Source organism: Salmo salar, chromosome 05 (genome assembly GCF_965601325.2).
Source record: "Salmo salar chromosome 05, fSalSal1, whole genome shotgun sequence".
In the NCBI taxonomy this organism is placed as follows: Eukaryota; Metazoa; Chordata; class Actinopteri; order Salmoniformes; family Salmonidae; genus Salmo; species Salmo salar.
This window is the reverse complement of record NC_138295.1, coordinates 29,120,547-29,132,934: the sequence shown is the minus strand read 5'-3', so window position 1 is coordinate 29,132,934 and position 12,388 is coordinate 29,120,547. Positions and strand designations below refer to the sequence as shown.

The window sequence follows — 12,388 nt, the reverse complement described above, 5'->3', positions numbered from 1 at the left end:
TGCTAAATAGCTAATCAAATGCCTACACGGACTACCTGCATCGACCCTTTTTTCACTGACTCCCTTGCTCTGACTCTATATATGCACGCACACGCACACACACACTGACACCCCAACACACATATACACACTACTTAGGCCCACACACATAACATGCACACATGCATACTGGCACAACACACACTCACACACACACACACTGCTGCTGCCACAGCTCAGTCTATTATCTATCCTGTTGCCTAGTCACTTTACCCCTACCTAGATGTACATAGCTACCTCAATTACCTCGTACCCCTGCACATCGACTCAATACTGGTACTCCCTGTATATAGCCATGTTATTACCTCGTACCCCTGCACATCAACTCAGTAATGGTACTCCCTGTATACAGTATAGCTAAGTTTATTACCTCGTACTCCTGCACATCCACTCCTCAGTACGGGTACTGCCTGTATATAACCATGTTATTACCTTGTACTCCTGCACATCCACTCAGTACTAATACTGCCTGTATATAGCCATGTTATTACCTCATACCCCTGCACATTGACTCCGTACTGGTACTCCCTGTATATAGCCATGTTATTACCTCAGACCCCTGCACATCCACTCAGTACTGCTACTACCTGTATATATCCATGTTATTACTTCATACCCCTGCACATCCACTCAGTACTGGTTCTCCCTGTATATAGCCATGTTATTACCTTGTAACCCTGCACATCCACTCAGTACTGGTACTCCCTGTATATAGCCATGTTATTACCTTGTAACCCTGCACATCCTCTCAGTACTGGTACTCTGTATGCACAGTTTATACAGTAGCCATGTTATTTTTACTTCTTATTGTTATTCATTATTCACTGTGTATTTATTACTCATGTCACAATTCCGATGTTATCTTTTTTATCTTTAACTCTGGAAAAGGACCCATAAGTCTACACCTGTTGTTTACGAAGCATGTGACAAATAACATTTTATTTTATCTCATGAGCCAAGACATAAGGAGACAATCATTTTGCTACCCAAGCGTCAGTGGCCAATCTACGTGCAGAGAGTCTTCAAGGCATGCAGAAACCCCACATTCCGCTTCCACAACTCATTGTTAAAGCAGACAAATGCACGACTTGGTCTACTGCTCTGACAGTACAGGCCTGAAGAGACTGAGGATCAATGGCTTGAACTAATAAGACCAGACCCAATGTCCTAATGTTCTGTTATTCTTTCGATTTGGTCTTTTCTTATTTGTCCATGTCAAATAATTGGATTTGTGTCTGAATAGTCAAAATTATCATGCATAATGTCTGTGCAAATTTGAAAAGACTTTCTTCGATTAACAAAAGGGAAACATTGGACTCTAGAATCAAGTTTACAAGTCAGGATTAGACCTTTGCTAATTCTCCCCCACTCAACTCTAATCCACTGTGCTGATTAAGTCAACATCCTTTACCAGGACACAAATTACTCCATAACAGGCTTACCAGGACAACATTGCTAACCATCACAACATTGCTTATTAGGACAACAAATGCTGCAAGGAGTTATATTCAACTGGCTCCCCACACACAGCACTTTTGTAACCGTCTAAAGAACGAAGTGGTCAATACTCTAAATACCTACGTGGCTTAATTGCTGAATAACTGGGGCAGAGAGAAAGAGGGGGGAGGTGGCAAAGTCGTCGTGAGGACACCTCAAAGTGGCTGATGAAGGCAAAACACACAATCGATGGCCCTGCCATTGCTCCCTTATCAATCTTATCAGGTTTTACAATATAGGCAGGTTTTTTCAGTTTTTAAATACAGCTGAAGTCAGAAGTTTACATACACTTAGGTTGGAGTCATTAAAACTCATTTTTCAACCACTCCACAAATTTCTTGTTAACAAACTGTAGTTTTGGCAGACCGATTATTTCACATACAATTCACTGTATCACAATTCCAGTGGGTCAGAAGTTTACATACACTGAGATGACTGGGCCTTTAAACAGCTTGGAAAATTCCAGAAAAGGATGTCATGGCTTCTGATAGGCTAATTTACATAATTGGAGTTAATTGGAGGTGTACCTGTGGATGTATTTCAAGGCCTACCTTCAAACTCAGTGCCTCTTTGCTTGACATCATGGGAAAATCTAAAGAAATCAGCCAAGACCTCAGAAAAAAACTGTAGACCTGCACAAGTCTGGTTCATCATTGGGAGCAATTTCCAAACGCCTGAAGGTACCACGTCCATCTGTACAAACAATAGTACGCAAGTATAAACACCATGGGACCACAGAGCCGTCATACTGCTCAGGAAGGAGACACGTTCTGTCTCCTAGAGATGAACGAACTTTGGTGCGAAAAGTGCAAATCAATCCCAGAACAAGAGCAAAAGACCTTGTGAAGATGCTGGAGGAAACAGGTACAAAAGTATCTATATCCACAGTAAAATGAGTCCTATATCGACATAACCTGATTGTCAAAACAATAACCTGTTCTGCAGCAACGGATGTTCCCCAGTAAAAATCCAGTGCTGCAGCGCGCCATAATTGCTAACTAGCTAGTTAGTTGGCTAGCTAACACAAAATGATACATTCTTACTTCTTAATCCGACACAAAAATGTAACTTTAATTATATACACACATTGACTTGTTGCTACCAGATCCACTCAACAAAATCATCAGGCAAGATACATTTCTCTCACAACAGCCAACAATATAAACTAAATTTGTCTAGCATACGAGTGCAGTGTTTGACGGCCACATTTTATACATCAAAGTTAGCTAGCAGTAATTACCCCACTATCAACCACTCTCTCCCCCTTACTAATCTTTCTCTCCTAGCTCTTCGTCTGCTCCCTCCATAACGCAACTATATTTTACACAAGTTTTTTGCTCACTTAGCTTCAATTAAGACACATACTGTAGTTTTAATGAACCGGTAGCTTGTGCTAGGCATGTATTATCGATTTCACATTATGAGACCAAGCTAGTGGTTTGTTTACATGTAGTAAAACAAATACTAGGCTGACACCATGTGGTGATAATGTTGAACTGCATATTAATTACACCAGGATGATACATTACATGAAGCAAACAAATTGCAACTATTTCAAGCAACATGTATTTTGAAATTAAATCAAATTAACCTTAATATTACTTTCTACACCCTCTTAACAGTGATATTTGCTAATAATGTCTCTCTCCTGAGCATGTCATCCTTAAGGCCTACTTTCATTACAAGGGTAGGGCTTGCTCTAATCCATTTCATGGCGGCATGTCCAGTAGCTGTAGAAGTCAAATCTGGTAGAATATAATTTGGTTACCCACATTAACTGTCTAATGAAAAAAAACACACACACACACACACACACACACTGATCTTGCCCATATCAATCCAGCCATTTATTTTTATTAGCAAATTATTAACACAGACAACTTCTCAGATGCTTTTCCTATTTCTAATAGTATCATTTCAAATGCAGAAAACGTCTCTGTAAAATGTTAACAATGTGTGAGGATTTGCGAATCCTGTTTCATACAAATGACAAGCCACACGTACAACTGCCAATACAAATCCCATCATATGTCTACATTGGACGTGCTCATGAGGCCAATACTAATCCCATCATATGTCTGCATTGGACATGCCCACGAGGCTAATACTAATCCCATCATATGTCTGCATTGGGCATGCCCACGAGGCCAATACGAATCCCATCATATGTCTGCATTGGATGTGCCCACGAGGCCAATACGAATCCCATCATATGTCTGCATTGGACATGCCCACGAGGCCAATACTAATCCCATCATATGTCTGCATTGGACATGCCCACGAGGCCAATACTAATCCCATCATATGTCTGCATTGGACATGCCCACGAGGCCAATACTAATCCCATCATATGTCGGCACTGGACATGCCCACAAGGCCAATATTAATCCCATCATATGTCGGCATTGGACATGCCCACGAGGCCAATACTAATCCCATCATATGTCAGCACTGGACATGCCCACGAGGCCAATACTAATCCCATCATATGTCTGCAATGGGAATGCATGCCTCACATCCACTGTAACCAATTGGGTAGACCACGTATAGTGGTGGCAAGAGAAAAATCCCCTGGAGAGTGACCACAGTGAAGGGTAACTTTTACATTGGCTGCAATGTAGGAGTTCCATCCCCGTATGGCTGACCAGGCCAGGACACAAACCCTAATCAAGTTACACGTGTAGCTAGCATGCCAACAACTGGAGGAGGACAGTGAGTGTAGCAGAATTAAGCAAATCGGTGCTCAAAATCGCAGGAGGAGATCCTCCAGAGCCGAGATGCTTACAGTATTAAAACAAATACACATTCATGATAGACAGGAGGAGACACTACTTCAACTCTCAGGGCGAATGACATCACATCACAGGGCTACTAGAACTCAACAGCAGCTCACCTCTGCTACAGTCACACCCCTTTCACCTCTTCCTATGCCACCGACAGTATAACTCAGCCACCGACTGTGATCTGAGTCAATGTAGCAGAATTAAATACCCACAAAATTAATAATGTGGGTGCAAGATTGACTCAGTTGACAATCTGCTTTTCTGGCTGCTGATATTAATGAGGAGGTCAGTGAGTGTAGCAGAGGGGTGAGTGTGTTGAGGTTGATGTGGAGAAGGTCAGTGAGTGTAGCAGAGGGGTGAGTGTGTTGAGGTTGATGTGGAGAAGGTCAGTGAGTGTAGCAGAGGGGTGAGTGTGTTGAGGTTGATGTGGAGAAGGAGGAGGTCAGTGAGTGTAGCAGAGGGGTGAGTGTGTTGAGGTTGATGTGGAGAAGGTCAGTGAGTGTAGCAGAGGGGTGAGTGTGTTGAGGTTGATGTGGAGAAGGAGGAGGTCAGTGAGTGTAGCAGAGGAGTGAGTGTGTTGAGGTTGAGGTGGAGAAGGAGGAGGTCAGTGAGTGTAGCAGAGGGGTGAGTGTGTTGAGGTTGATGTGGAGAAGGAGGAGGTCAGTGAGTGTAGCAGAGGGATGAGTGTGTAGCACATGTGAGCTAGTTCACAGGTGAGTGCTATTCTCTTGAGACCTGAGACCTGTTGTGGACAGGGGATCCTAGGTCAGTCATACAGGGATTGTTACACCCACACCAATGATCAAGGACACCAGCTGCAGCTGCAAATCTGTGCAATACTATCAGACAAAATGAGAGTGAGTGATAACCAAATAAAACAGACACACAGGAAATGTTCAACGACCAAATAATACACCGTACTTAATTCAAATAATCAACACTTTATTTAAAATCATACAAAGAACGCCTATGTAGATGGTTAGTGGGTTTCGACATTCATCTTACTCCAAAACAAGAGATGATTGAATAGTTAAATGATGTGTCTAATACAAATAATAAACAGAATGTCAGTGTTGGGCTGGAACAGAAACCTGCAAACCAAATAGCTCGATCGCTAGAAGCAAGGTTGACCATACATGTTCTAGGTATATGCATTGTTACTTCTAACTTAATTTTTGTGGTCCTACAACCAATTCTAACAGTAAACCAGTACCTTAAATAACCCATTGGTGATACGAACTTCAGTCTCACCAGGACTAGGGACTTTCTTTGAGACATTCATCCACAGACACGGTTTAACAGCTTCACAGGTCTCTGTATCTGAGATTAGGAAAAACAGAAATTAGACCAGGACTTGCTTCATTATTCTAAAGTGATATAACATTTTATATTTCGTTGCAATTGAGTTTTGTCATTGTGATAGTTCTCTCTTTGAGACGGGACATCTGTTAATGAGCTAGTTAACTTAGCTACTTACTAGGTAGCTGACTTGTTTTTAGCAGATCAAGCTAACGTTTGTGTAATTTAAAAAACTAATATTTGATGGCTGTCGATCCTATTTATATGTAGCTAGCCAGTTCCCTGACATTACCGAGAATAGATGGTTAACTTGATAAAAATCTTACCCGTCTGCTACACATCATCCTGGCGCTTTCACCTCCTGCTGCTGCTAATGTTACTATCCATGCAGGCAATGCAGCCCACTGCGATGCTTCTTTGGCAAATCTAGCTATACATTTTACATTTTCCCCGGACGTAAGGACTATCCCATCCCTGAATACTATGGTCAAAAATGCTAATTATGACATTGAGAAAACAACTAAACTAAGTTAGCTTAGCTAGCTAGCTGTTTACAGCTGTGACAGAACAGCTGTTGTGTACAAATGCACCGGAAGTTCTTTGGAGTTTCAGGGTCACTTCCGCTCCTCCTAAAAAATATGTTAAAAAGGTCTATAAGTGGAAAGTCTCATAACTTTCAATCCCTCTATGTTTGATATTCTATTCTTCAACAAAAAAGCATATTGAATCTCATTTGTTATAAATTCACATATTTGTTACACCAGTCAGTCCCCTCCAACGTAACTGCAGCTAAGGGCATATTATAATAATCTTTGATGTGTTCAAAGCCAAATCTTACCCTCTCTCTGTTCTCCTTCTGTAAACATAATAGTGCTTAAGTAAACGTGCTGTCAGGTTGGCATTTCAGTGCTATTGTCGGAATTCAATAAGTGTGAGAAGCCAAGCTGTGGCAGACTGATAGTGTCACAACACCTTACTGTGCTCTCCCACGCGTTGTGGTGGCATACTGGGCTTGTGTGGAGCCTGAGAAGACCTGGACAGATATTAAAGGCATCAAACCTCAGTTCAAGGTCAACCTGGGGTGCCTTCACTTAAGTCAGACAGACAACCTGAGGTAATTGGATCTTCTGTTCTTCATGGATTGAGGCCAACAGATGTCTATTCTCCCCCTTTCCATCACAACTGCCATTTGGCACAAAGTCCTCTCACCCCGCGCTCACCCCTCTGACTCTTACTAAAGCTTCATGTCGACACAAGCGGGAGAAGCAAAGGGAACTTTGCTGGAGGTGGCCCTCAGACGCTAGTCCCCACAGCTCACTCAAAGGTCACGCTCGAAAGTGACATAGGTGGCAAGGTCAGTGTCAATGGAAGTCGTCTGCGATCTGTCCTCAAGCCTCAGCCTCTCCCTGTGTGCTCTTCCAAGATGGACTGCCACCAGCAGTCACTCTGCCACCCACCACAGAAGCAGGGAACAGAGGATGCTGCCACACCATGCCCTCACATTGTGCCGTGCGACAAGGGCACTGTGCTGGGTTCATGCACTGAATAGTAAAAAGTTTCCTTTTGATTATTATTTTTGGTGTAAGAACTGCAAACCCCCACTACCTTTAGCAGCACTGGTGCTACAAGCAGGCCACATTTAAGAGAACTAGAGACACTCCATTTCACAAAGCAATGTTTGGCTGACTTTGATGGGATTCAATGAGTTGGAGGGTAATTGGAAGGAGCGGTGTCCATGATGATGGGAGTTTTACAATGCTGATGAGTAAACATATTCCATAAATGGCCCAGCTGTTGTAGTGTATGGTGTTTTGCTTTATCAGGAAAATAGGGGGGGGGTCCTTAACAGCTTCTACCCCAAAGCCATAAGACTGCTGAACAATTAATCAAATGGCCAACAGATTATTTACATGTACAATATATATATTTTTTTACACTGCTGCTACTCACTGCCTATTATCTATTCATAGTCACTTCACCCCTACCTACATGTACAAATTACCTCGACTAACCTGTACCCAGACACATTGACTCAGTACCGGTACCCCCTGTATATTGCCTCGTTACTATTATTTTATTATTTTACATTATTTGTATTTTTTTTTACTTTTGTTTGTTTGGTAAATATTTTCTTAACTCTTTCTTGAACTGCACTGTTGGTTAAGAGCTTAAACATTGTTTAATTAAACATGTCACGGTAAAGTCTACACGTTTTATTTTATTGATTTGATATGTGGAAGCATGTGGCTAAGTAAAGCCTGAAATGTATTTATAATCAGCCTGAAATGGATTTATCAGCGGTGCATCTATCAGCCTGTCAGATATTGAATATTCACCCAAGGAATCCTTTTAACAAGTAACAGTAGAGGAGAAAGCGTGTGCAAGCCCAAATCAAATCATTTTTGAAAGCAGATGGAAGACGGTCATTCATGTTTGCGCTATGTCAACAAGACACAGCCTTTGTCTATTTTCATAATGACCTGTGTTATTCTTTCGCCAAGCCACAGTATGACAATGCCATTCAGGTTCTTCACTGTATCCGACAAAGGTCATCGTGTTAAAAAAACCTGAAACCCAATGTTGACAGAACTGAGAGCATTGATTTTCCTATGCCTTAATGGACTGTCTAAAAATATGCCGCTGTGCTCGGGCCACGTCTTCCCTTTCATACAGTTCAACCACGCTACTTCCGACAGAGAAATTATGTGCTTAACCTCCTTTAATGGTGGAATTTTTGCTTCTACAGTCTAGATAATAACATGACGACGCTAATGTTACAGTAATGTCCTGTTGAGAGCGTTTTAGACAGTTGGGAAGGAGGCCTGAAGTATTGACATTTTAAGATGGTGGCATTTTAGAATACTACAGTTAATTACCCTGGACTGAAAGAAGATTGTTTAATGTCCACTTAAAGGCCGAGAACCCTATGCATCTCAGAGGCCTGCATAGAGCATGTTCTGGTAGAATTTCTGAGACAAATTCAATTGAAATTTCTCCTCTACATCAATGCATAGTTAGCTTATAATGGCTAGCCAACGTTGAATATGACAATCTCTAGAGCGGAAGTGGGCCTTCTTATTCATCACTGAAGGTCTGACAAGTCTCCTTGATGTATGAGTAGTCCATAGCTACTCTACCCATGATACTCCAATCCGTATAAGCACATTTTACACATGTCCTGAATTAGCTGGTGTATAAAATCGTATTCTTAAGGGGTAAAAATACAATATATTGACAAATGTTATTATTCAATATCTGTTTGGATAATGACAAAACCATTCAAAAGATCCCTCTGCTTCTGTCTGCATACACATGTTGGGTAAATTGTGAAGTAATATTGGCTATAAACTAGACTAAACAAATTCCTAATATAAATATTAGGCAAAATTCACAACTAAGCAGAAAATGCGTCATCTGTGTGGGTCCAAAAGGCATGAGATGATTGAAAATGATTTATTATAGTTAGAAGCAGGTATGTCAGTCATATTTCAGCTGCCTAGTTACGTGCATGCATACTGATTCAAACCGTAGCTGTAGGCAATAAATCAAAAGCACAGCATTTTTGCCATCAAAGTTGTTTTCTTCTCTAATGTCTACCCCCTGTGAATGTGCTGTCTACAATTCAGAGTAATCACTGGGAAAATAAAAATGCCTTCTATTCGCCTTCCATACTATAATTCAGTGGATGCATAATCCAGGTGAAATAGTAGACCAAGTCTCTGACTCCTCCCTCAGCCACCATCAGACAGCACATATTCCTTTTACAAGGGTTGGGCAAACACACTCAAACAAGCATACACACAAACACACACACACTCTCTCTCTCTCTCTCAAACAAGCATACATACACTCAAATAAGCATACACACACTCAAATAAGCATACACACACACACACACACACACACACACACACACACACACACACACACACACACACACACACACACACACACACACACAAATATATATACACACACACTCAAACAAGCACACTCAAACAAGCATACACACAAACATATACACACTGACACAAACATCTACACACACACAAACATGTACACACACACAAACATGTACACACACACAAACATGTACACACACACAAACATGTACACACACACAAACATGTACACACACACACTCAGACGCACACATACCTGGACTAAATCGTTTAGCAGATTCAAAATGCTGTGAAAGCAAAATCGGTGTTGCTAATCCACACTGAAAAGCAGTACAAGGCTGAATGAGGTCCAAATCAGAGATTCCCTTCACCGTGTAACCCCGGATCAGAGTCTATGCGGACATGGTTAACACTCAATAAAACATCAAAGAGGACGAAGCTCACAGCTCTGGACACATACAACCACACACTGAATACACACACACACACACACACACACACACACACACACACACACACACACACACACACACACACACACACTAAATGCACGTCCGCCATAATGCCCATTAGATTACACCTATATCTGGACCGGACAAACGATAAGATGAAAGGCCAACATTCTCTTTCATGAGTAATTCCAATACCAGAGCTTTGTCACTTTAATCTCTGAACCATTAGGACAGGCACCATCCTATATACATCCACCAGCTAGCTATAAATTACAGATAAGAATTAGCCAGTCCTATTGGTGGACATTTAGCGACTGTACGTATGAAACTGTCATCAACTTCATTTCACCCTTTCCTGCAGTTCCACCCCCTCTACCCCCCTGTCGATGTCTCGCAAGAGGAGACACTTTTTACATTTTCATATCTAGAGGCAAAGGGATTTATTGGACCCCGCTTTGCATATTACATAAGGAGGCTGTGTCATATTCATCCTCCACGGCAGGTGCAGGGTTTGACAGGCACATGCTATTTATTATTCAATTATTTTAAATATTTCAGGGAAGACAGGATGCACATGCAATCATAAATACTTCAGCCTGTTCTTACAAAGGGGCACACGGTGTTGACAGGGAGGTGCTGTAGATTCACTACAACGATGCTGCAGTTATATTTATAAACCCCTATTTTATATCCCTCCATCATCCTATGAGTCATTTTATCCTCATTTACACACAAGGACCTTGAGGAGAGAAAACACATGCTCATCATCTACACGTTTCATCACCTTATCAGCTTAGCGTGACCAAAGATGGGCATGACAGTAAGACAGGAAAGATGCACAACTATTATGTGGGGCATGTAAGACATTTGGGCAGCATTCGAAACAGCTAAAACATGTTGTTTGCCGTCTGCTGCAATAAAGGGAAACACAGCCCTTAATATGCAGAGTAGCTGTGTTGTCGCGACTCAGAGGCAGGTGGTGAACATACAAACGTAATCCCATGTCCCAAAGATATGGCCCCTACAAAGACGAAGACAAACACTAGTGGTAATTATGCCCTTCCATCCAGCATTCCTGCAGGAAGCCACCATACAGAGACAGAGACCCCAGAGATAAATTGCTTTGCACACTGGCATCTTTTCCTTTCCAACATTCCCCCCGATACCACCCCCTCAATACCCCCCATACCACCCCCTCAATACCCCCCATACCACCCCCTCAACACCCACCATACCACCCCTCAACAGCCCTCTACCCTCTCATGCATAGATCAAAATATCCTTCCTAGAAAAAAGCAATCATCTTCCCACCGCGCATCAGGACACGGCATGAAGAAAATGAATCGCGGAAAGGCGTTATCGCAACTTTTCACGTCCTATTAGTGCCACTAAACAGTCTGGAGTTTAGTGAAACACATACCTTTCCGTCTGCTTCTTCTCTCTTTTCATTTGCTGATGAGTGTTGCCGTTACCTAATCTGAGCAGTAGCTGGCTGGCTGATACACCGGGAGAGTTGAAGATAGGTCCTTACCTTGACATGCCATCCAGGATCCTATAGTCCACAAGATTAGCTGACTGAAGCTGAGAGCTGCTCCTCCCAAAAACGAAATGATGCTGCCCAAGTCCCCCTGGAACAGGAGCCTCTGAAGTCAAAATTCCGTAAAATGTTATTTTTCCTCCTCTGAAGGATGTCCTTCACTGCTGTGTGCTCCTACTTCCTTTATTTCCCAGGTTGTGCTGTATCTTTTCTGTTGTGTCCCCCCTGGTATTCCACCTTATTAAACCCAAACACTGATTGGATCTCCTCCTCCCGTGTTGCAGGCAGGCAGCGATGAAGTGCGAGATCCACAGATGGAGAACACTCCTAGTGCGCACTGGCTCCCCCGAAAGTGACTACAGGCAGTCTGTGCTCTCCACACCTAGAAGACGGGAGCTGTCCTCTGTTCAGCACAGCATGGGGGGGACCCCCAGAGTGCAAACTTTGACACCTCTCACCACCCGATAGGAGTTAGTAGTGGATAGCAAACTATTCTTGTAATTTATTTCCCTCGATTTCCTCCTTCGATTTTTTCCCTCTCCAATGTGCCTTATTTTGTAGCTCTACTCTCTAGAACGCTGTCTCAGAGACTGGATGCTGAGAAGTGCCGGAATGAAAGCTGCTCTCTCTTTCTCTCTCTCCCCTCCCTCGCTCTCTTTCTCTACGTCTCTCTCTCTCACTCACATACTCCCCTTCCTGCCTCTCACTGCATTTCCCATCCCCTTGTTTTCTCTCCCTTCCTCTCTCTTTCCTCCCTCTCTCGCTCACTCCCAGGTCTGTTGTCTGACAATTACAGCTTTGGCATTCACAGTCATGTCAGATAGAAAGGTTGGCTGCCTGCACTCCTTAGGAATCCTTAGGGATACAAATAATGGTCAG

General features: G+C 42.5%; 1 protein-coding gene across 1 annotated transcript in view; it reads right to left on the bottom strand.

Annotated features, from left to right (window-relative positions):
* LOC106604562 (leucine-rich repeat and immunoglobulin-like domain-containing nogo receptor-interacting protein 2) overlaps positions 1-12,117 on the bottom strand; it is a 313,818-nt gene extending 301,701 nt beyond the window's left edge. The window contains exon 1 of the mRNA XM_014199313.3: positions 11,504-12,117. The gene's annotated coding sequence lies outside the window, so the exon portion shown is untranslated. The remainder of the gene's footprint in view (positions 1-11,503) is intronic.
* Between the last annotated feature and the right edge of the window lie 271 nt (positions 12,118-12,388).